The sequence below is a fragment of the Euphorbia lathyris genome, chromosome 1 (genome assembly GCF_963576675.1).
Source record: "Euphorbia lathyris chromosome 1, ddEupLath1.1, whole genome shotgun sequence".
Lineage (NCBI taxonomy): Eukaryota > Viridiplantae > Streptophyta > Magnoliopsida > Malpighiales > Euphorbiaceae > Euphorbia > Euphorbia lathyris.
Window position 1 is genome coordinate 7,958,185 of NC_088910.1, and position 25,705 is coordinate 7,983,889.

The window sequence follows — 25,705 nt, forward strand, 5'->3', positions numbered from 1 at the left end:
TCGTTCAATGATCACAAAATTTTTATTTCTAATCTCACTATTATTACTAAACTAAAGACTAATGTATAAACTGAACTAAAATGAAATGTAAGAAATTAAAATATGAAAAACTAAAAACTAAAAAAAAAAGTGATAATCCTTAAGAATTCTCAAGGAGAATCAAAATCATGGACAGAATCAATTACTTAGACCGGTTTTAAATAATGGTCCTGTCCATTTAACTTACCTGGAACAAGATGTTTTTTTTTTCTTTTTTTTTTACGTTTTCTCAATTTAAGGATCTACTGATTGCGGTTGAATGCCCGAACTTCTAGTTTTGTGCACGAACTGGAACTACGCACATGAACCGAAACTTTCAAAACTATATTAAAAGTATACAATTCCTTCCTGGTGGATAAGGTAATTTCATCCTACTTCTGATATATCTTGTCTAAGAAGATGTAGGTGTTTAAGGTAGCGATTAAAAAGGGAATTTATTTGGGTTTGTAGGAAACGAATAAATTTCTTAACAAAGAAATTTGATATGTTGGTGAAGGGTTTAGTTTATAGAAAAGAGTTAAATGTGTTTGGGGAAAAGGTAAATTTTCTGGAAAAGTCATCTGTCACGTCTGACATCCTGTTTCAAAAATTTGCTTTCCCGTCTGATGTATCTGCAAGCCGAATTTCTTTTCTGTAGACTCCTTCTGTGCATTTATATTGATGATCAAATCTCCAGTTTATCTTTGAAAAAACTTGGATTTTTTTTATCTGCAAACATTTAAATGCAAACGTTAAATAACAACGAGGATTTAGTCCTAGTGACCATCCTCAAAATAAAACTATAAAATAAATAAATAAATATATTATAAACCAAGGGTCGAAATAAAACACGAAAAACATAAATTTTTGTTAAAAATTTGGCGTTCCCCGGCAACGGCGCCAAAAACTTGTTGAGCGATTTCCGCAAGTGCACGGTATACGCTTGTAGTAATAAAAGATATCGATCCCACAGGGAACGTTTTTCGAACAAAACTTATTTATAATCAGTTAAATTTACTTTTAAGGTTTATAATATGGAAAATCGTTTAATCGGTTTTGGTTTTGAAATTGCTAGAATGAGAATTAGGTTAGAGTATGAAAATGTTAGAAAATACTCTGATTTAAGAATGAATTTGCAAGATAGGAACGTTTAGTACTTTTTAGAAAAGTAAACAGATGTATTTGTTTGCATTAAGCAAAGAAAACAACTTTAAACTTTGTACGAATTATAAAGATGAAATAAATGACGAAACCTCTAATTAATTGGCTTTGAACATGACAAAACCCTATCCGGGATAATTGCCCTTAATCAAATTAAAACTCTTTCGAGGTAATAATTTGCATAAGTGTTCAACAAAGTTTCATTGTAAAGATTTTGAATTAAATACGTTTTAATGAAAACACCAGCAGTCACTTTAGTGGATTGGTTACCATAAGTGCTGCATAAAAATCTATCGAATAGAACGGACTTTATTAGATGAAATATAAATTGATACAAGTTTACAAAGAACATGGAGCATGGAAACATTCGACGACTTGCAAGTGAACGGGTTGTCAATCCTTTCCTTGGGTTTCGTTAGAGTTTGTCAGGCTCAGGGGCGGATCCTCTACTCAATCTTTTTGTTGAATCTTCGTAATAGAGACTTGGTCGGTCTACTACCAAAATGAAAACTAAATTGGAACAATGTCTAAACGCTACTGAACTTGTTATTATTGAATAAACAATGTGTGTACAACATATTGCTTTTTACAAAAATGAAATCTAATCTCTGACTCATTTCTGAGTCAGAGTTTCTGCATAAACTCCGCACTAATCTTCTCTTCTAACTCTCTCATCATTTTTCAACTCTCAAACCAATACTTTATTTATAGATGTTGAAGAGTCGTGAATGAAGTGTCGTGACCGTTGTGGAGAGTCGTGTCCGTTGTGAAAGGACGTCTTTATCCACCTGAACGAACGCGTTTCTTGGATTTTAACATGTGTTCATTGTACTTGGCAGAATTTCTGCTCTTACCGAGAATGGAAATTCTCTGCCGAGAATGGGGAATTGATTTTTCAGCCTTCGGACGAAAGGGGGAAGGTGACTGGCGACGCGTGTCGCGATCGAGAATTTGAGATTCTCGGTCACGGCCCCAAATTCTCTACCGAGAATATGAATTTTTCTTCCGTTTGTGACTTCGTTCTTGTCTTCCTTATATCGGTGTGCTGATTTCTTCGTCTTTTGGCTCCTAACTTAGGGTTTTTCCTTCGTTTTTGTCCTCTTTTCGTTCCTATTTGGATTTTACCAAATATTTAGGTACCTTACATGAAAGAAATATATTCGAAAGTAAAAGTACTCTAAATAGATATAAATAGCACGAATTCATAGCAAAACTGATGTAATTATTGATGATATTTTAGGTATATTTTGGGCTTAACAACTTGCTAATTAGCTTGTACTCTTCCTATGTACTAGGCTTGGTTGTATTTCATATTTACATTCTCCATATTTATAATTTATGATTCATAATCCCTTTCTCTATATTTGTATTCATGTTTGCTACTTGTTTTGATACTCGTAATTGATTATTGTGTAGGAGAACGCGATTTCCGACGCCATTCGGGCTATCTTTAGGGATTCACATGGGAGTTGCCTTACCGGAAGTGACACTCCGGAAACCGTAGGGATTGACAAACCACGGAACTTACGGGCCCTAATTTCTGGTTCCAAGCATTAGATACGCCTTGACTAGGAATCACGTAGTCTAAGTACTTCACGGATCGGTCACACTACACGTAGTCGTCATTGCAAGAGTAAAACATTAACCGTTTATATATTGAGAGCCATTATTTGTCATATTTATAACTTATCGCCATCCATATCATTCCGTAGAGTTTTGCTATATAAACTTGTCTCACCCGTAGTTAGGAGTAGTTTGTAGTTGTTCCCCGAATCAACTCAAAGTATTCACCGCTTAGATAACGTATAAAACCGAGTCGTCTAATACTTGTAGTTATAAATCCTGTGGATTCGATACCTGGTCTTAACCGGATTATTACTTGATACGACGGGGTACACTTGCCCCTAAGTAGTGGCGTCTAGTAGAGTTAGAGCATTTAGAAAGATCACATCCATAGTCGTAACGCACTTATCGTAATATACATTTCGTCGTAGAAAAGAACTCTCTAGCCGTTTACCCTATCAAGTTTTTGGCGCCGTTGCTGGGGATTTATAATTTCTTGCAATATTAGACAAAAACGTTTTATTGTTAGTCTAAGCATTATTTTTGTATAAATTGTTTGTATAAACTTTTTTATATATATACTTTGCACTAACAATATTCTTTCTTGTTTATAATTATTTCATTTATTTATTTTATGCACACCCGATCTCGGAGTGATTCTCTCGTTCCTATTGATCTTGAAATTGAATGTACTCTTTGTAGGATTCGGAGAGAGAAAATGGCAAACCTCAACAATGAAGCTAACCAACCCGAGGTCAACCAAAGGCCGCCGGTGCAACCCGTGAACAACGACCGCAATGGTGGAGACATGCGCTCGATGATGGAGATTCTTGCTCCGCATCGTCCTCAAAACCGCAACGGAATCGTTGCCCCCACCATCCCGGCCAACACATATGAAATCAAGACTAGCATGATCCAACTCATCCAACAACTTGGCCAGTTCGAAGGAGAACCTCATGAAAACCCTAACGAACATTTAGATAAATTTCTTATGTGTGCTGAAACTTCTCGGCAAAACGGTGTACCGGTCGAGGCCGTCCGACTAAAGTTGTTTCCTTTCTCTTTGACAGGGCAAGCGTTGGAGTGGTTGCACTCGTTGGAGGTGGGTTCAATTACATCATGGGTGGAACTTGAGAAGGAGTTCCTTTCTTACTACTTCCCGCCCTCCAAAATAGTCAAGTTGAGGGACGACATCACTACCTTCCGGCAGCTCGAACACGAAGCCCTTCATGCGGCTTGGGCAAGATTCCGGAAGTTGCTTCGAAGCTGCCCGCACCACGATATCCCAAAGCACAATGTGGTAAGCACTTTTTATCACGGATTAACACCTTCTAATCATGCCACCGTGGATTCCGCAGCAGGTGGGGACCTATTTAGGAAGTCGGCCAGTGAAGCATACGAGCTCATCCACGAGCTCGTAAGGAAAAGCGTGCAATGGCAAGAGGATCGACTTGCCGGACCTTCACGACATCAAACGTTCGCCGTGGAGAAAGAGGCTCCGAAAAGTTCCATGGAGGAAACGAATAAAAAACTTGACGCTTTGATAGCCCAGTTGAGCCTTAACAAGGTTGCACAGGTCCTGATGTGCAATCACTGTGGTGGAGACCATGATGGACTTAATTGCCAAGCCGGTAGTCCCTTCGCCGGCGATATCGAAAATGTAAGTTATGTAGGAGGCAATCAAAGGTACAATCCTAACCCGAACTCCTATCACCACAACAATAATAATAACAGCGGTTGGAGGCCTCGGTACCAACACCCGAACTTGTCATATGGCAATAATAATAATGTGTTGAGGCCCCCATCCGACTTTGATCAAGAATATTGAGAAAACGGGCTAGGGCAATCATAAGCCATGCCCGGTAATCGGAACGCTCCGCCTCCCGACAACGTACATGGCCAGTCGGTCACGTCTTTGTTGAAGGATATATTAACCCGTCTTTCCGATAGTGAGGTGTTTTGCAGGGATCTTAGCCGCCAAGTAGCCCACTTGAATCGTCAGCAACAGGAGAGGCCACTAGGAACCCTCTCGGCAAACACCGAACAAAACCCGCGGGGCAAAAATAGGGAGTCCGGACAAGCGATAACGCTCCTAAATAGTAGAAGTTCGGACCCGTCAAGTTCCAACTCGGACAACTTGCAGTAAGCCGCCGCATGAGAAAGTCGAGCTACTTCGACTCTAAACGTAGCATCGGTTTGAACATCTCGAACCACTTGTTTATACGTATTATAAACTTATTTTTATTTGTTTCTACTTTTATTTATTTTTACGTTTCTCTCTTTTATGTTATTTTTAGTTTCCTCCGTTTAATTATTTTTTCTAGTTGTATTTTTTATTTCTCATAAATCAAAAGAAAAACAAATCCCATTTTTAATCCAAAAATTCTTAATCACGCGGGACGTACAACCCAGTACGCCCCGCGCATCTGCGTGTCTGACTCATTTTCGCAATAAAAGACACGTTACGCGGGGCGCACCTCCTACCACGCCCCGCGTAACCTTCGGCGGTTAGCCCTTTTCAAATAAACGCCCCGCGTATTTGAGTCTCTGGCCAAAATTGGCTAAAAATGCACCTCTTACGCGGGGCGCCCTCCTGGGCACGCCTCGCGTAGGACCTGACCTTCAAGGGTCCTAGTTTTACTTTAAATTCAATCTTTATTTTTGTTTTTGTTTTTCTTTTCTTTTGCGACACCCTTGGAATGGGCGTCATTTTAATAACGCGGAGGGTTGTGCAACCCCGCACTTACCGTTTGTTTTGCACTAACAAAAACAAAAATAAAAAGTAAATAAACAACAAAATAATTAAACTAATTTATTGATTCTTTAACTTTTCCGACACACTACCTCCCTCGGAAATCAATTAAAAGTTTCGTTATTTGTCCTTAGATGTAAAGACATTAATACAAAGGAACGGGATAGTAAGAAATTTTAGTCTTAATTCTGAAACTCTAGAATTTATGCAAAGCCTAGGTTCGTACTAAACAAAAGCATTGAGTCCTAACCCACAGGTCATCTCCATAATGAAATTCAAAAAGGCAATAAAACGGGATAGTTGAAAATTTGACGAGAACTTGAACGTACACAATTAACCCGAAATTTTGTGAGGTAATTTTGAGCCTAAAAGAGTTTGTACGAGAACTCTATTTCTTTCACAATTTTTCGAGAGCTTTGACTTTACTCGACTCATAGAGTTTGCACCTAATACCGGGTTAAGTACACCTATTTTGGTTAAAATGGCAATAGATGATAAAACGAACCCACTTAGTTTAATTCTTTTCTTAATTTATTTTTCTCATTTTCATCAACCTCTAGGAAACCCCCTTGAGCCTACTAACCGACTTTTCTTGTTAATACCCTTTTTAACAATTAACCCTTTTTCCTCTTGTTTAAATACCAACAAAATCAATTCGCACCCGAAATAAGCCAAGGCCTTGATAAGTAAGCACCATAAGAGTTCGAAATCGTTTTTGTGCCGCTCTCAAAACAAAAAGAAAAAGAAAAACACAATAAAGAGCAAAAGGCATTCTCAAGCTCCACCCGAGCAATTTCGAGTTATACAAACTTACTAAGGCCAAAATAAAAACGCGGTGCGATAATCAAAATGGTATTTGAACTCGAGTTTCCAAAGAATTAACCACTAAAAAGCCACCCACATTACAACCCCCCTCCAGGTTCATTTTTAATATTACCTAGACCATAACGTAGGAGGAAAAACCTAGATAAAAATGCAAACTCAAAGTGACTTCGAGTAAGTGCAAAGAAGAGTGCAAAAACACCGACCCACCAAAATTTGAGCGTAAGAGTGAAATCCCTTGGTGAGGTACTATCGGGTTCTCAAAAGATGTTCAAGCCCCGTTAATATTGCCTATCAAATTTGATCATGGAGGTTTCAAACAAGTTTTGGTCACTCATTTTTTTGCGTAGGTACTTACCAAAAACTTTGTGTAAAACTTTAGCTTCGGAATCACGCACTTGGTAAAACCAACCGACGGTTTGTTTCATAATAATCTCAATCCCTTGTCTTTCGATTTCTTTTACTTGAGGACAAGTAAAACTTTAAAGTCTGAGGAGGTTTGATAGGGGCGTTTCGTCCCTATCTTTTAGCGTGATTTACGGTTTAGTTTTAGATGAAATAAATAAGTTTAATTGTAAAAATAGAGTGTTTTAATAAAATAGCGAAATAAAAATAAATTCCGTACTTTCGGTTAATTTTTCTTATTTTTGATTAATTTAGAAAATAAAAACGTCAAGCTAACTCGGCTCTCGAGAATTGTATTTCAGGTACGAGCAAGGAGTGAAATTCCACCGATATACGCGGGGCGTATCTCCCTTCACGAGGGGCGTGGAACATTTAGTCAGAAATAATTGTGCAATCCACAGGCACCACGTGGAATCTAGTCACCAATACGCGGGGCATATCAACCACCACGCGGGGCGTGGAACATGTGTCAGAAATGATAAGCCTAATCCTGAAAGTCAGACTGCATGGTCTCCCTGAGTCAACTACCCTACGCGGGACGTACCACCTTACACGTGGGGCGTGTAAGGAAGTTCTTCAATCAAAAAAGCTCAGAAACTTATTTACGCGAGGCGTGCTTCAGCTACGCGGTGCGTAAAAGGCCCAATTCAAGCAATAAAATCTCAAAAACTCAAACACGCGAGGCGCACCCCAGTCTACGCGTGGCGTGATTGAGACAACAAGATCTGGATTTGGTCCACATGCAGGAGATTTCTGACAGAATGGGCAATTACGCGGGGCGTACTCCACCATACGCGAGGCATGTCATGGGAAATCTGCATAAAATCATGTTCCTCCATGCTTGTATCTTATAAAATTACAACCCTACCCTAGCTTGATGTGTATAAATAAGAGTGACTAGCACTCATTTAGACAGCTCTGAATATCTCTTAATCTTGTAATCTTGAACCTTACATCTTACATCTTAGTATAGTTCTTGTTAGATAGTGTGAGATTGTAGTTTATGTAAGCAATTCTCTTCCACCTTGAGAGCTTGTTCGTTGATCCCGGCATTCCATCAAAGTTCCGTTCCATCTCCGTCCACCAAGCTCGAAAGCTCCACCTCTAAGTCCTAAGAGACGGCCTTGAGTTCGGTTAGCTAGTTCCGAGGGTGGATTCTTCCCTTTTCACTTGCTAATTAGCTTGTACTCTTCCTATGTACTGGGCTTGGTTGTATTTCATATTTACATTCTCCATATTTATAATTTATGATTCATAATCCCTTTCTCTATATTTGTATTGATGTTTGCTACTTGTTTTGATACTCGTAATTTATTATTGTGTAGGAGAACGCGATTTCCGGCGCCATTCGGGCTATCTTTAGGGATTCACATAGGAGTTGCCTTACCGGAATTGACACTCCGGAAACCGTAGGGATTGTCAAACCACGGAACTTACGGGCCCTAATTTCTGGTCCCAAGCATTAGACACGCCTTGACTAGGAACCACGTAGTCTAAGTACTTCACAGATCGGTCACACTACACGTAGTCGTCATTGCAAGAGTAAAACATTAACCGTTTATATATTGAGAGCCATTATTTGTCATATTTATAACTTATCGCCATCCATATCATTCCGTAGAGTTTTTCTATATAAACTTGTCTCACCCGTAGTTAGGAGTAGTTTGTAGTTGTTCCCCGAATCAACTCAAAGTATTCACCGCTTAGATAACGAATAAAACCGAGTCGTCTAATACTTATAGTTATAAATCCCGTGGATTCAATACCTGGTCTTAATCGGATTATTACTTAATACGACGGGGTACACTTGCCCCTAAGTAGTGGCGTCTAATAAAGTTAGAGCATTTAGAAAGATCACATCCATAGTCGTAACGCACTTATCGTAATATACATTTCGTCGTAGAAAAGAACTCTCTAGCCGTTTACCCTATCAAGCACGATCATCTTCTCCAAGCGCGACCAGCTCATAGGGTTTCCCTGGTCGATACACCACAGAGATGGCGGCCAAGTCCGCAAACACTATAATACTATATGCATCATCCACCGAAAAGGACTCCGGTCTCTTTGGGCATTGCCTGCCCTCATAGCGTTTACCGTCCACACTGGTCACACCCGGCGACCGGGTCCACACCCTCTCACGCATCTCTTCGTAAATCAACGCTAAGGGCCGCTCTTCGGTAATCACGCCCTCCGGTACAACCACGGTCACTTCAAGAACGCCGGCGATAGCTCCTCCTAACGGCCGCTCAATGCTGGGGCCGCGCGCACCGCGACGGTTTTCCTTTTCTTTCCAACAGCGTTACTACTCTCACCCTCCACCCCTACTCGTCTTTTCCGTTTTATGGATCGCGTTCGGGAGGCGTCGTGAAGCGTGAAGTCGCCCGGTGTCACTGCAGGCAGTCGTTTTAAGGCTCCCCACGAAGAACCGTCTGACATACTCTCCCTCCCAGAATAAACAAGCGAAATAACAACGAAAGAGAAAAGATGAAAGAGAGGCACGACTGACCTCAAACAACGCCGCGACAATAAGAAGAAACCGCCCTCACACGACCGCCGTGAACAGACGCACTCGGTACTTAGCGAATTCCGACAAGCAACGGAACACAGCTGTAGACACCGGGGTCGGAGGACCGATGAAGAAAAATTATAAAAAGGGATCCAAATCAGTCGATTGAAATAAATGATGAGTCATAAAAAAATAATAAATAAAAAAAACGTTGTTCGAAGGAACCGTGGAGACCGGTTTGATCGAATTCGGAAATCGAATCGAGATGACGGGCGAATCGGTTCTGCGAGTGAAATCTTAAATCATCTCGCCGAGTTCGGGGTATTTTCACGCCCTTTTCTTATTTATTTTATTTTTAATAAAGTCTCGGGATGATAGAGGGTTTTATTTTGGTATTCGAGCAATCCAAAAAATATATATGGTTTTGTAAAAAGATCGATTTTATAAAAGTTAATTTTATAAAATCAGTTTTGACGAAAATCATTTTCGATGAAAATCGTTATTGATTTTGGTTATTTTTAAATGTATTTTGTTTAGTTAAACGTTTTTATTGTTTTTAGTATATATAAACGCGGTCCCGTTGGGGGCCGGTATTTATGTCACGGGCCATTGGACGGCCCGTGACGGGGCTGGGCCGCTCAGGCCGAGCCCCCTGCACTTGGCATTCGGCCAAGTGCATTTTGCTGCACTTGGCCAAATGCCAAGTGCAATTTTAGTTTAGGATTTATTAAAAAAAAAAATTAATTAAAATCAAATAATAATAATAATAACAATAGTAATGATAGCAATTAGCCATGGATATTTTCATGAAATTTCCTAGGCTAATTTGGCTTATCTTTGGCTCTAAGTTGGCTTGGAGCCAAAAATAAACTAAGTTTAGGGCTCCATTTACCTATAAATAGGATGGAGCCCAAGGCATTAAGAAAGAAAAAAAGAAGACCCGAACCTCTGGGAAAATTTCACGAGACCCGAACAAAGCAAAAACACAAAGAAATCTGACTCAAAACATTATCAATCGACTTGATTTGGCATCCCCATTACCGATTGAGAGGTAATAATCTGAGGAACTAGACCCGTTTAATCTTTATTGCAATTTTATTGTTTAGATCTATTTATTTATTTGTTTTTTTTACACTTTTATGGTTTAGATTTGTTAAGTTAATTTTTTGTTTTGCATTTGAACAAGTATTTGGTTTTGGTTTTGAAATAAAAACTTCGTTTGGATCCTAATACGAATCGTGACCCGATTTAAGGGTAGTTCGGGATCCAAACGTCGTAGATCCGTGTGTTTACAAGTGTTTTGAACCGTTATTTTCAATAAAATGTTGTTTTAGAATCCTCTGTTACAAACCATGACCCGATTTGGGGTAGTTTGGGGGCTAAAATGATGAAAAAGAGTAGATCTAATAAGTTTTGATAAATCTGGAATTTCAAAGGGACTGTTTCTGAGATTTTCCATTTTTCTGTCACTAAAAGCAGATCAGTGACGGATTTTCCGCTCACAAAATCTGCTGGAACTTTTTTAAAATACCATTTTTAAACTTTTGCTTTTGGTTTCACATTTGGGGCCATGGGTATAGATATATATATTTATTTAGTTATTTTAATAGTTTTAAAATTAATTTATTATATATATATGTGTATTAGGGGATGTTGATATCTATATACGGGTATGTTGGGATATTATATTATGGAGTATTTTATTCTAATTTAGGGATTGTGTCCATATACGTCACTAGTAAATTATTCATTATATATAGTATTTAATTTATAGGCATATTTATATTTATGTGCTCTAAATAATTTTAATTTATACATATATATATATATATATATATATATATATGTATTTATAGGGTACTATTTTGGGCTAATTGTTTGAGGGTATATAATATGGTATCATTTTGGTTTATTTAGATAACCTAAGTAATTATTTTGGGGTATTATATAGAGTATTATTTTTGGCTATTTGTTTTGAGATTCTTTTTTGAGTTTCGGTAAGAGGAGGGACTGTTTTGATATTTGGTGACTTTATGGGCTATTTTGGGGAGTTTTTGGGTCATTAGTATATTATTTGTGTTTATAGATATATTTGGGTTAAATTAGAGGTCATATATGTATATAGGAGTATATTTGGACATTAAATATAGTCTTTATACCTTTTGTCTTTCTAACTATTTTTTAATAATAATCCACTTATTATGTATAATATAATAGTTATGTTTTCTAATTATTTGAATATATGTATATATACCTAACTATATTAGGAGGGGTCCTTTTGGGGTGTTGTATATTGGAAGAAGTAACCATGTTTTTAGTTAATAAACTTTAAGGAGGGGGTTAGATTATAAAAGAGATGGTTTAATTTGATTTCTTAACTCAAAGTTTTTAATGTTTTCAAAAAGATAAATAAAGTGTTTTAATTTCATTTTCTATTTCAAAGGGTTTCCAAAAGTGTCACGATTTTGAATTTCCTATATATATATATATATGTTTTAAAAGTATTTGGGTTGGGTGAATTTGGGTTTAATTCATTAATTGTTGTAGTTATATTCAAACAAAGGTTAATTGAGTGAAAAAGGGAAAATAAAACACAAAAAGAGAGTTCAAGTTGCTTATTTAAATTAAAGCTTTTCTAGATATTCCCAAAGTGTAAATAATGTTTTCTTGTTGTTTTTAAACCGTTTCCTAAAACATCACGTGTTAAAACCTTAATTCGTTCCAACGACGGATTAAGCGAACCTTGTAATTAAAATCGCTTTTGTGAATAATAAAGTTTTGAATTGTTTTCCTAACTAAATGGTTTTTGTACAAAATAAATTGACTTGTATGCTTAATCACGCTTTTAGATTAAAAATGTTTGCTCAACGTTTTCAAACGCCCGAGTCGTTCCAACGGCGATTCGAGTGAACGTCATTAATGGGGTTTTGAAACGTGCCTAAATCGTTCCAACGGCGATTAAGGTACGAACCATGTAAATAAACTCATTTTTTGGAGTAAGATTAGCGTAGATGTAATATACGACATAAAAGCCTAAATCACACTGTGAATAAACCAATTCTTCCTTCTCCCCCTCTCTCTCCTATGTATTTTAAATTTATGCAAAATGGGTGATTCTTTACTAACGTGGCTTTTAAACAACATGCTCAAAACGGTTTTCAAAGCGAGAAAGAAAAGGTTTCAAATGAATTTTAAACTTAAAGAAATATGCGATTAGTCCGTTATCGCCTAACACGCTGAGTAGGAGGCCGGTGGTTCATAACCGGGCGATGTCGGGGTGCCTAGTAGCCTTTCTCCGGAAAGGAGCTAGCCTTCTCGGCTCGTACCTAAGTTTCCCGAACCCTCACCAGTCTCCCGCAAGGGATCGGTGTTCATTTTCCCATTCGTGGGTGGCGACTCTTCCATACTCCGAGCTCCGGTCCCGCCGAGCAGCTTTATTCCACGATTGGTTGCTTTCGGCGCCAATCACCGCTTACGTCGCCATGAGGTGTCCACCCCCCGGTCTGCCCGGGCGAGGCCGTCCGGCACCTTGTCTAACAAGTGGCGACTCTGTTGGGGAAGTGAGAAATTTGATTCCGGAAGGCGTGTATTAATCCCTTAACGGGGACGGATCGTATTATTTCTTTTCGTATGCATTCATACGCATTATTGCAAACCTTTTGGGTAATTTCCACGAAACCTCTAGCGAGAGTCCATTCGTCGCTCGAAAGAGGCTAGTGTAAGTTCCCCCTTACAGTAAGGCGCCAAAGGGTCCCCATCCATTCGTTAGGGGCGAATTTGTGCGGTCCTGTGAGGTCCCGCGGTCAGCCGTGTCAGCATATAGTAGCCTTAGAAGTTGCCATAGGATTACCCGTTACCATTTTTGATGTGATGAATGAATCAGTTCGTGTTTTCAAATTGCCATGATACGTGTCTAATCCTAAAGTATGTAAAGGAAATGAAAGGATACGTTAATATATACTCTTAAACCGATATATAAACTACCCCAAAGCATCGAAATGATTCGAACTAAAGACGACTTAGTCATCTCGTGTGAGTGAACTTGTGCGACCCGCCTGGTCCCTTTCCGTGTCCCGAAGAAGGCACATGTTCAGGAAACACGTTGTGACGTAAGCACGTATTAGTACAAATCGATTTGATATTAAGGATAGTCGTATCTCGATTCAAAAGACTATATTAACGATAGCCGTTATTCACATTCTTTAAATACGTTGGGATAAAACGAGATTATGACAAAATGAAAACGAAGAACATTTCTGTTTTGAACAACTCTGTTGTAACGTAAAGGGTTTCATGAACTTGGCCCGTCCCTTCTGAATAAAAAATGAGCTCTTACGTTATACCTTGCGTTGTTCTAAGGAGAAATGGACGTATTCGCGAAAGTGACTAAGAAAATAAAAGAAAAGAAAAAATAAACAAACGACCAAAATCATTCTGTATCTACGATATATGTCAATCCCGAAAGTAGTTAAAGAAAATGAACCAATGTCGTTAAATACGTGCCTCGAACTGGTATATACGGCGTTTAAAATCATGAAGCCGAATTAAGCTAAACCGCGTGATTGCACCATATGGACGAGACTGTGGGTTTGACTAATGGCTCGATCATTTCGACCGTTACCAAAACTGCAAGAAATATGGCCCGACATGCGTTCTTGCTTAACTCGTGCCTGAATGAAAAAGAACGGTAATATCCCTGCTTCGAATAAGCATGCGATTCAATGAAACGTTGATTTTCTATAACCACGCTAGGATGGTATATCCCGTAAATAGGAAGAAATAAAAATTTGTTGCTAGCCGAGAGATTATCGTACGCTCGAATAAGACTCGCCGTCTTTTCACGTAGCTAAAACGAGCAAGCGAATCTTAACGCTAGGAACAAACACGTTATGCGATAATTCCGTTTCCTAAGAATAAAATCCAAAAGTGATACTCTCACTAAATAAACACGTGGTTACGTCTCTCGATAGATCCAAAAGATCCCGTCGTAATCCAAAAATTGAGACACGAACCCACGCGAATAAAAGGGAACGAATCATTATCGGTAACGAACGATTGAACTCAAAGAAATAACTCGTACCGCGTCTAAATCCGAGATACGCTCGAAATGGAGTCAAAACCCGAACTAATGTGTCTCGTGAAATAACAAAAGACGAGTTATTCCGAAAGGACAATCCAATTTGGTCGATATCTTAGTCACTGAGCGCTGATACGTTAAAACGAACTGTATTGTCTGATGGATGATTTACTTTTTCCGCAATAATCGACGGCATCACGCGTCCCTTGGATCACAATGTGAGCCCCAAACCAAAATCCTAGGAAAGAGACTTGGACCATCGAGTGTGTGGAGGAATAAGGGTGGAAGAGAGATGTTGTGATGCGTGTAATTAGACTAACGTTTGTTCTTCTTATCTTATATATTCGTAAATAATAAACGCACACACCACGAATCATGCATATAAAATCATGCATACATACTAATGGATACCGTTCGCGCAGACTTCATCATTAAGCGGTTGTGGTTTCGCGAGAGTAACCGGCTAGTCAGGCAGTTTGATCAGCTACAAATTGACAATTCCGAATCGGCAATTGTGGCTTCTGAATCATCTTCGTCCGAGTATACTCAGTCTTCTGCCAGTATGTCTGCGACCGACGAAAAGGTGGCCGAATTGGAAAACTCTGTGAACAACATTAATGATTAGTTGGCCGCAATTTTGGCCCAGCTCGCTGAGCTAGCATTGAAGCATAACAAGAGTGGTAGCAAACGTGCTGAGAATGAAGTGAACACCGGTCCCCGCTTCGGGAACGAGGATGACTATCAGGATTATATCCAGAAACATCTTGAGAAAGAGAAGGCTAAGGAAGAGGAGTGGAAGTAGCACATCACTCAGGAAGTGCAGGATCTGCGTGGGGGAAGTTCCGGGAGTCAAGACTTTTATAATTTGAAGAACTGCTTATCGGCAACGGCTTTGCCCTTGAAATTCCGGCTCCCGGACATGAAGAAGTTCGATGGAACCGGGGATCCCACGGCTCACATGAATTAGTATGTCGCAGTAATGAAGCACACGATCCTAACTGAGGATCAAGTCTTGGGACTATTCAATACCTATCTGGAGGGAGCGGCCCTCGTATGGTTTCATGCGTTGCTGCTGGTGACGAAGAGAGATTGGAAGGAGTTGGCAAAGTCATTCATCGCCCAATATAGTTTCAACGCTATGCTTGAGGTTACTCTGAAGGAGCTGGAGAGTACTAAGCAACAAACTGGTGAGTCTTTTTCCGATTTTGTGAGGAGGTGGAGAGCCAAGGCGGCAATCATGAAGCAGAAGCCGCTTGAGCAGGATCAGATCCGAATGGTAGTTGGTAACACGTTGCCGTATATTAAGAATGAGCTGCGGTATATGCCTTTTACCGATTTCAATCAGATGTATAGTTGTGCCTTGACAGTTGAGGGGGATGGAGAGCCGAAGAAAGCTTACACTAAGTGGACGAAGTCTGGATATAGTTCCGGAGGGCCAAGTGCGAGTACAGAATCAGCCGCAGTGAAAGTGCTTGAACTTAACGCTATCGAGAAGAGGCATTTTGCCAAGTTTGATCAAAGCTACGCAAAAGTTTTCGAACGATTGCAGAAAAGGGGATTGTTGAAAGCCCTCACTCCTAATGGCAAAGCACCATCTACTCCTCAGATGCAAGCTAGGGGGTACTGTGAGTTCCATAGCAACTACGGGCACACTATTGAGAACTCTGAGAGGTTGAAGCATGAGATTCAAAATTTGATTGAGGAGAAAAAGATAGCTGATCCATCATCAGCAAACCCTTCCACTAGGCGCAATCCATTCCTAATCATAGGGTAAGTATGATCGAATCCGGGCTCGAGGAGAGTACGGTGATAGAATCCTTTGAGGAGGATGAAGAGGAGCTGTTGGACTCCGATGAGAAAATGACGATAGGAAGCGGATTGTATGTGTCTTTTCTGGGAGAGGAAACAGCGGGCGAGATGATAGATGAGGAATTGGGCGATGGAGCGCCATATGATGAAGATGACACCGAAGAGACCGGGCAGGGGTCATCTCGGAGAATTATTCTTGAGTTAAAGATATTCAGTGGGGTGGAGGACCCTGAGGTCCACTTGTATGAGTATATGTGTGCTATGTTTGTTGAACAGTTTGGGATTAATGAGATCGCTCAGTGGTTCCAGCCTTTTTTGATAGGCGAGCCTTTGGAATGGTTCCGATCCTTGCCTGATTCCATCAAGGGTGATTGGTCACAATTGGCAAGTTTATTCTTGGAAAAGTATAAGAAGGCTAAAGAGAGAGCGGCAGAAATTAGCGTAATGCAGGTTGGGCCCATCAAGCGCCCGTTGCCAGCAGTTAGTAAGTATAACGATAATAAAGACCCTATGGAGCATTTGCACTTCTACTTGTCAGTGATGGGGCCGTTGGGCTTCAAATGGGAGGAAATCACGAGTTTGTTTTGCAACTCGTTGGCAGGAGAATCGATGGTGTGGTATATGTCTCTTCCGATGAATGTTAAGGTGAACTGGGCTGAAATGACTAAGAGATTCATCAAGAAATGCACCGCATGGGGACATCCAGAGGAAATGCCTGAGTCACTCGATGAGGAGACACCTGAGGCAGTATTAACCATGGCTAAGTACAAGGGAGATGAGAACCCCATCGATCATGTAAACTGTTTCCGTGCTTACATGTGGCACCGAATGCTCTCGGCAAAGACAAAAGGGGACTGGGGGTCCCTTATGGAGGCCTTTGTGAAAAGGTATGAGATGTACATTCCGTGGACGGGGTCGTTGGAAGATTTAGAAAGGATCAAGCAATTTCCCGAAGAAACATTTGTGGATTACGCAAGAAGGTGGATGTTCAAGTATGCTTCACGTCAGGTCACCTTGAGCGATCAGGAGCAACTCATGTGCATCCGAAAGGGTGCTATTCCACTTGTGGCAAAGAGGTTGAGTAGGGTGTTCTTGAAGGATTATGATGAGGTTATAGGATGGGCTCGGTATGGATCGTCGGACCCTTCCTACGTAAATCCAAACGTCCCTCACGTGATGGATCTGATTGTTGTGGATATCTGGGGAAGTTCCTCGAAAGAGGAAGGCATCAATCAAAAAGCTCCAATCCATATCTGGGATGAGTCTGATGACGAGCCGGAAATTGCCGTAATGGTAGAGTCGGGCCGAGGCACCGAGGGAAAGAATCTGCCTGGATTTAAGATCTTCAACGATGTTACTGACTGGGGCAAAGGAAAGGCAAGCTGCTTCATAGAGGGGATCATGATGCTTGACCTGAATGCTGAGGAGCAGGTGATCACTATTGAGGCCACTGTGGGAGCGGTGGATGAGCCCAGTACCTCTAAGACTTATGAGAAACTCGAGAACCCTGTTGATGACAACTAGATTACCGCTTTCTCATTCATATAACATGCCTACATTTGAAATCAATACAATAGAAATGTCAACTTTCAATCTTGGCACGGATGAAAATCCTAAACTTATACAAATTGCTCAAGAATTAACTATTGAAGAGAGGAAAGAATTTGAGAGAATAATTAAAAAAAAATACGAAATAGTGTTTGCTTGGACGTACGAAGACATGCCTGAAACCGATAAATCCATCGTAGCTCACCGTATTCCAAAATACCCCGATGCTAAACCCGTAAAGCAAAAGCTCCGACGCATGAGGCCAGAATGGGTAGATAAGATCAGGGAAGAAGTGAAGAAACAGTTAGAGGCAGGTTTCATCGAAGTAATTGAATATCCGCCGTGGGTGGCAAATGTAGTGCCAATCGCAAAGAAGGACGGTAAGGTGCGAATGTGCGTCGACTATAGAGATCTCAACAAGGCTTGAAGATGAATTCGCATTGCCTCACATCGATGTATTGATCGACAGTGCAGCATCAAGCGTCTTGCACACGAATGTGGATGGCTTCATGGGCTACATGCAGGTTCAGATGGCCGAGAAGCACAAAGCAAAGACCTCGTTCACTACTGAGTGGGGGACATGTTGCTATAGAGTAGTGCCATTTGGTTAAAAAAAAATGCCGGGGCAACTTATCAGCAAATGGCTACGGCACTGTTCCACGACATGATACACAAAGAGGTGGAGGTCTATGTGGATGACATGATGGTCAATTCGGATACAAGAGAAGGGCACTTCGTAGCACTTGAGAAGTCTTTGGCCCGAATCGCAGAATTCAAGCTAAGGTTGAACCCGAAGAAGTGCTTCTTTAGCGTTTCCTCGGGGGAAATCCTAGGCTATGTAATCAGCAACAAGGGGAGTGAGGTGGATCCCGATAAAGTGAAATCCATACAGGAAATGCCGGCATCGAAGAATGAGAAAGAAGTGAGAGGATTCCTGGGGCAGGTTCAGTATATCAGTCGATTCATAGCACGACTCTCCACAATCTGCGAACCAATCTTTAAGCTGCTACGGAAAGATCAACTCACGGTTTGGAACGATAAGTGCCAGCAAGCGTTGGAAAGTATCTGGACCTATTTGATTAATCCGCTAGTTTTGAGACCACCCAAACTCAGAAAACCACTTCTCCTATATGTAGCGATCGAGGAGCGATCCATTGGAGCAATGTTGGCCCAGGAAGGGGACACTAGTGTAGAGCATGCAGTGTATTATCTGAGTAAGAAGTTCCTGGAATACGAGCTTAAGTATAATATGATCGAAAAGATGTGCATGACAGTAGTATGACTAACGAAGAAGCTGCGGCACTATTTTCAGTCTTACAAAGTGATCATTATTTCCCGGATGGATCCCGTGAAGTATCTGTACCGAACTCCATCCTTAACCGGGAAGCTGGCCCGATGGTTGTTGCTCTTGTCAGAATTCGACATCGAATATGTGACGAAGAAGGTTATTAAGGGGAGAGCCGTAGTGGAATTTCTGGCCAATCAGCCCCTAAGGGTGGAAGAAGAGGAGATAAACTATGGTTTTCCCGACGAGCACCTGAACGCAATAGAAGTTATATCGTGGAAAATGTTATTTGACGGAGCGGTTAACTCGAATGGAGCCGGGGTAGGAATGTTACTTATCTCACCGGAAAGGGAAAAGATCCCAATGACAAAGAAGTTGTCGTTCCCTCTCATTAATAATATGGCCGAGTATGAAGCATGCATCTACGGGTTAGAGTCGCTAGCAGCGCTAGGAGCGTCGTATGTTGAAATCTAGGGCGACTCAAAGTTGATTATCGAGCAAGCACAGGGAATTTGGGAAGTAAGGGAAGAAAGGTTACACCCGTACCTAGACCAGCTAGGGGGGTTGGCATAGAGGTTCAGTGAGTGCGGCAGATGCTTTGGCCACGTTGGTGTCGGTATGGGATAATCCACAGAATATTGCCTCAAAGCCTCTGGTATTGAGGAGGTCTCACAAACCGTGCTCCGAAGATGTAATGTTGTTAGGAGTGGATGGAAAGCCTTGGTATTTCGACATCGTGAACTTCATGAAAAGTGGAACTTGTCTGACAGAATTAGAGCTTAAGGATCAAGCCGTGATCAGAAGGTTAGCCCAGCAGTTCGTCATCCACAACGATTTGCTTTACAAAAGGCACACCGATGGTTTACAATTGAGATGTTTAGACGAGGGAGAAGGCCGTGAAGCAATGGAGTTAGTGCACTTGGGAATTTGTGGAGCCCACAAGGGAGGAGCAGTGCTAGCAAAGAAAATCATAAGGCAAGGCTTTTATTGGCTCACTATGGAAAGAGATTGCAATGAATATGCGAAGAAATGCCACGATTGTCAAATCCATGGCGATTATAATCACCTGCCAGCTATGGAACTGCACGTGTTGGCACCCGTTTGGCCGTTTGAAGCTTGGGGCATTGATATCACCGGTGAGGTGAGGCCTAATGCATCAAATGGACACAAGTTCATCGTAGTTGCCATTGATTACTTCACCAAGTGGGTGGAGGCAGAATTGTTTAGTAAGCTGGGATCGAAGCAGATGAGAAAGTTTATTGAAAAGCATCTAATCACCAGGTTTGGGGTGCCTCACCACATGATCACGGATAATGGGATCCAGTGTCAAGGGGAAGTGAAAAGTCTCTTCCAAGAGTACGGTATTGAGCATCATAGATCGTCTCCATATCGCCCACAAGCTAACGGGGCAGTAGAAGCGGCCAATAAGAACCTTAAGAGGATTCTCGTAAAGACAGTAGCATCGCATCGGAATTGGCACGAGCAGTTTTGCTCGCTTTATGGGCTTATCGCACGACGGTTAGAGTGTCAACTGGGGCAACGCCATTCTCCTTAGTATATGGGGCAGAAGCGGTTCTGCCTATTGAGGTTGAGAAGCGATCGCTGAGAATCGCGGTAGAAGTAGAGATTCCTAAAGCGGAATGGGTGAAGATGCGTTATGAACAGCTGGCATTAGTAGACGAGAAGAGGATGGAGGCCCTTTACCACATATAGCTATATCAAAGGAGGATGGCCCGGGCTTTCAACGAAAGGGTTAAGGTCAGTCCTATCAAAGAAGGAGACATGGTGCTGAAACAGATCCGAATGACGCGCACCGACCCTAGGGGCAAGTTTAGGCCAAACTGGGAAGGACCGTTTCTCGTGAAGAAGATCCTAAGCAAAGGGGCGATGAAACTAACCACGATAAGGGACATCCCAATGAGTGAAAACCCAAGAGGGGCTCATTTGAACATTCTGGGATAATAAAAGGAGAGTTGAAAAATCGATGGGACCTGAAAACCGAAAAAAGGCGGGTCTTGGTAACAGTAGTTATATCTTGAGCAATTATGGAAATAGTGTGTAAGTGCCTAAGTATTTCTGTTGCTTGTAAATAAATTAAGGCATGAATATATTCGAAGAGAATGTTTGAAATGATTATGATCGACTGAATGTATGGTATTACAAGTCATGAGTTATACATTTCTTTTCCCCACCACCAAATAAAAAGCCTACACAAACATCTTTTTCACATATACCCACTATACATCACGGTAGTACTAATAAAGTCGTAAACCAAAACAATGATGGGACTATCAAGGAGGAGGAACCCCAAAGTCCCAAAAGCCCTCAAGCGAATCAAAGCCTCTGAATTAAGGTGCCCACTCCTCGGCTAAGGCCTCCTCGGCAACCCGATGACCCTTTACCGCAATCCGCAAACTCTCCTCAGCAGCTCGCTGGACCTCTATATCCACACGGCTCATCTCCTCGGTTGCCCGGCCTCCCAGCTGGAGCACTCATCCTCCATCTCTCGATAACGATGTACGATCTGAGCGTCATCATTCCGTAGTGACTCTCCTCGCCCGGTCGCCACGCCCTCCTGTACTCTTCGGTCCATAGAATGGAGGCCTCCCTGTAAAGAAAAATAGGAGGGAAGCAATGTAAAAAAGGAGAAAGAAAAAAAAGAGAAAATATACATACATTCATTCATAATCATGTGCATACATATCACTACACTAGGTTATACAATACTCACCAGATGATGGGCGTGACTTAAGTCAAGCCGCACGCAGAAATACTTGGATAGCTCCACAAAATTTGTGCAAGTCTAGGCAGGCTTCGATAGGCAAATTAGAATTCGGTCTATGGGCACCGGCCCCGCTACGGACTGCGGTCTATGGCATCGTCAATGGGCACAGGTCCCGCTACGGACTGCGGTCTATGGCATTATCAATGGGCACAGGCCCCGCTACGGACTGCGGTCTACGGCATTATCAATGGGCACAGGCCCCGCTACGGACTCCAGTCTACGGCATGAAGCGACTGTAGTCACAAACTCTCGGACGAGTGATAAAGCCTAAATATCAAAGCGACTGCGGTCAAAACCTCTTGGACGAGGTCTCAATTCCAACTCTCGGACGAGTGATAAAGCCCAGCTATCATCAACGAAGAGCACCTGCGATCGATGTAGAGATTAAGGTCGAACAGTTAATTTGGAGATAATCGAAACAAGCAAACGCCTACGATCGATGTATAGATTAGGGTCAGATGTTCGATTTGGAGATCTGCAATACAAGGAAACACCTGCGATCGATGTAGAGATTAGGGTCGAACGATGGATTTGGAGATATGCAAACGAAAGGATGCCTGTGATCGATGTATAGATTAGGGTCGGATGTTCGATTTGGATGTCTGTAATACATGAAAACGCCTGCGATCGATGTAGAGATTAGGGTCGAACGATGGATGTGGAGATACGCAAACGAAAGGATGCCTGCGATCGATGTGGAGATTAGGGTTGAATGATTAATTTCAAAACGAAAGAGTACCTGCGGTCGAGATAAAGACTAGGGTCGCTAGAAAAAACAACTTTACCTGCGGTCGAGATAAAGACTAGGGTCGCTAGAAAAAGCAACTTTACCTGCGGTCGAGATAAAGACTATGGTCGCTAGAAAAAGCAACTTTACATGCGGTCGAGATAAAGACTAGGGTCGCTAGAAAAAGCAACTTTACCTGCGGTTGAGATAAAGACTAGGGTCGCTAGAAAAAGCAACTTTACCTGCGGTCGAGATAAAGACTAGGGTCGCTAGAAAAAGCAATTGTATCTGCGGTCGAGATAAAGACTAGGGTCGCTAGAAAAAGCAACTTTACCTGCGATCGAGATAAAGACTAGGGTCGCTAGAAAAAGTAACTTTACCTGCGGTCGAGATAAAGACTAGGGTCGCTAGAAAAAGCAACTTTACCTGCGGTCGATGTGAAGACTAGGGTCGCTAGAAAAAGCCATTTACCTGCGGTCGATTTAGACTAGGGTCGCTAGAAAAAGCTATTTACCTGCGGTCGATTTAGACTAGGGTCGCTAGAAAAAGCCATTTACATGCGGTCGATTTACTTGCGGTCGATTTAGAGACTAGGGGCTCCAGAAGGAGCGTTCGCCGGCAGCCGATTCAGAGGCAAAGACGGGACAGCCAAAGTGAAGATTGAAGACAAGATAGGAACTTGCGACATGGAGATCAAGTATTTCTCCTCCCACTCTATAGGTGTCTTTTACTTTAATATATTTCACATTGCATGTGTTGAATTCTAGAAAAGTTTTTTTCAAAAAGCACACACGTCACTGTCAAAAATAGAAAAGTAGGGGCAACTGTAGACACCGGGGTCGGAGGACCGATGAAGAAAAATTATAAAAAGGGATCCAAATCAGTAAATTGAAATAAATGATGAGTCAATAAAAAAATAATAAATAAAAAAAACGTTGTTCGAAGGAACCGTGGAGACCGGTTTGATCGAATTCGGAAATCGAATCGAGATGACGGGCGAATCGGTTCTGCGAGTGAAATCTTAAATCATCTCGCCGAGTTCGGGGTATTTTCACGCCCTTTTCTTATTTATTTTATTTTTAATAAAGTCTCGGGATGATAGAGGGTTTTATTTTGGTATTCGAACAATCCAAAAAATATATATGGTTTTGTAAAAAGATCGATTTTATAAAAGTTAATTTTATAAAATCAGTTTTGACGAAAATCATTTTCGATGAAAATCGTTATTGATTTTGGTTATTTTTAAATGTATTTTGTTTAGTTAAACGTTTTTATTTTTTTTACTATATATAAACGCGGCCCTGTTGGGGGCCGGTATTTACGTCACGGGCCGTTGGACGGCCCGCGGCCCAGCCCCCTGCACTTGGCATTCGGCCAAGTGCATTTTGCTGCACTTGGCCAAATGCCAAGTGCAATTTTAGTTTAGGATTTATTTCAAAAAAAAAAAAATTTAATTAAAATCAAATAATAATAATAATAATAATAATAACAATAGTAATGATAGCAATTAGCCATGGATATTTCCATGAAATTTCCTAGGCTAATTTGGCTTATCTTTAGCTCCAAGTTGTCTTGGAGCCAAAAATAAACTAAGTTTAGGGCTTCATTTGCCTATAAATAGGATGGAGCCCAAGGCATTAAGAAAAAAAAAAGAAGACCCGAACCTCTGGGAAAATTTCACGAGACCCGAACAAAGCAAAAACATAAAGAAATCCGACTCAAAACACTATCAATCGACTTGATTTGGCATCCCCATTACCGATTGAGAGGTAATAATCTGAGGAACTAGACCCGTTTAATCTTTATTGCAATTTTATTGTTTAGATCTATTTATTTATTTGTTTTTTTTTACACTTTTATGGTTTAGATTTGTTAAGTTAATTTTTTGTTTTGCATTTGAAAAAGTATTTGGTTTTGGTTTTGAAATAAAAACTTCGTTTGGATCCCAATACGAATCGTGACCCGATTTAAGGGTAGTTCAGGATCCAAACGTCGTAGATCCGTGTGTTTACAAGTGTTTTGAACCGTTATTTTCAATAAAATGTTGTTTTAGAATCCTCCGTTACAAACCATGACCCGATTTGGGGTAGTTTGGGGGCTAAAATGATGAAATAGAGTAGATCTAATAAGTTTTGATAAATCTGGAATTTTAAAGGGACTGTTTCTGAGATTTTCCATTTTTCTGTCACTAAAAGAGATCAGTGACGGATTTTCCGTCACAAAATCTGCTGGAACTTTTTTAAAATACCATTTTTGAACTTTTGCTTTTGGTTTTACATTTGGGGCCATGAGTATAGATATATATATATTTATTTAGTTATTTTAATAGTTTTAAAATTAATTTATTATATATATAGGTGTATTAGGGGATGTGGATATCTATATATGGGTATGTTGGGATATTATATTATGGGGTATTTTATTCTAATTTAGGGATTGTGTCCATATACGTCACTAGTAAATTATTCATTATATATAGTATTTAATTTATAGGCATATTTATATTTATGTGCTCTAAATAATTTTAATTTATATATATATATATATATATATATATATATATATATATATATATATACATGTATTTATAGGGTACTATTTTGGGCTAATTGTTTGAGGGTATATAATATGGTATCATTTTGGTTTATTTAGATAACCTAGGTAATTATTTTAGGGTATTATATAGAGTATTATTTTTGGCTATTTATTTTTGGGATTCTTTTTTGAGTTTCGGTAAGAGGAGGGACTGTTTTGATATTTGGTGACTTTATGGGCTATTTTGGAGAGTTTTTGGGTCATTAGTATATTATTTGTGTTTATAGATATATTTGGGTTAAATTAGAGGTCATATATGTATATAGGAGTATATTTGGACATTAAATATAGTCTTTATACCTTTTGTTTTTCTAACTATTTTTTAATAATAATCCACTTATTATGTATAGTATAATAGTTATGTTTTCTAATTATCTGAATATATATATATATATACCTAACTATATTAGGAGGGGTCCTTTTGGGGTGTTGTATATTGGAAGAAGTAACCATGTTTTTAGTTAATAAACTTTAAGGAGGGGGTTAGATTGTAAAAGAGATGGTTTAATTTGATTTCTTAACTCAAGGTTTTTAATGTTTTTAAAAAGATAAATAAAGTGTTTTAATTTCATTTTCTATTTCAAAGGGTTTCCAAAAGTGTCACGATTTTGAATTTCCTATATATATATATATATATATGTTTTAAAAGTAT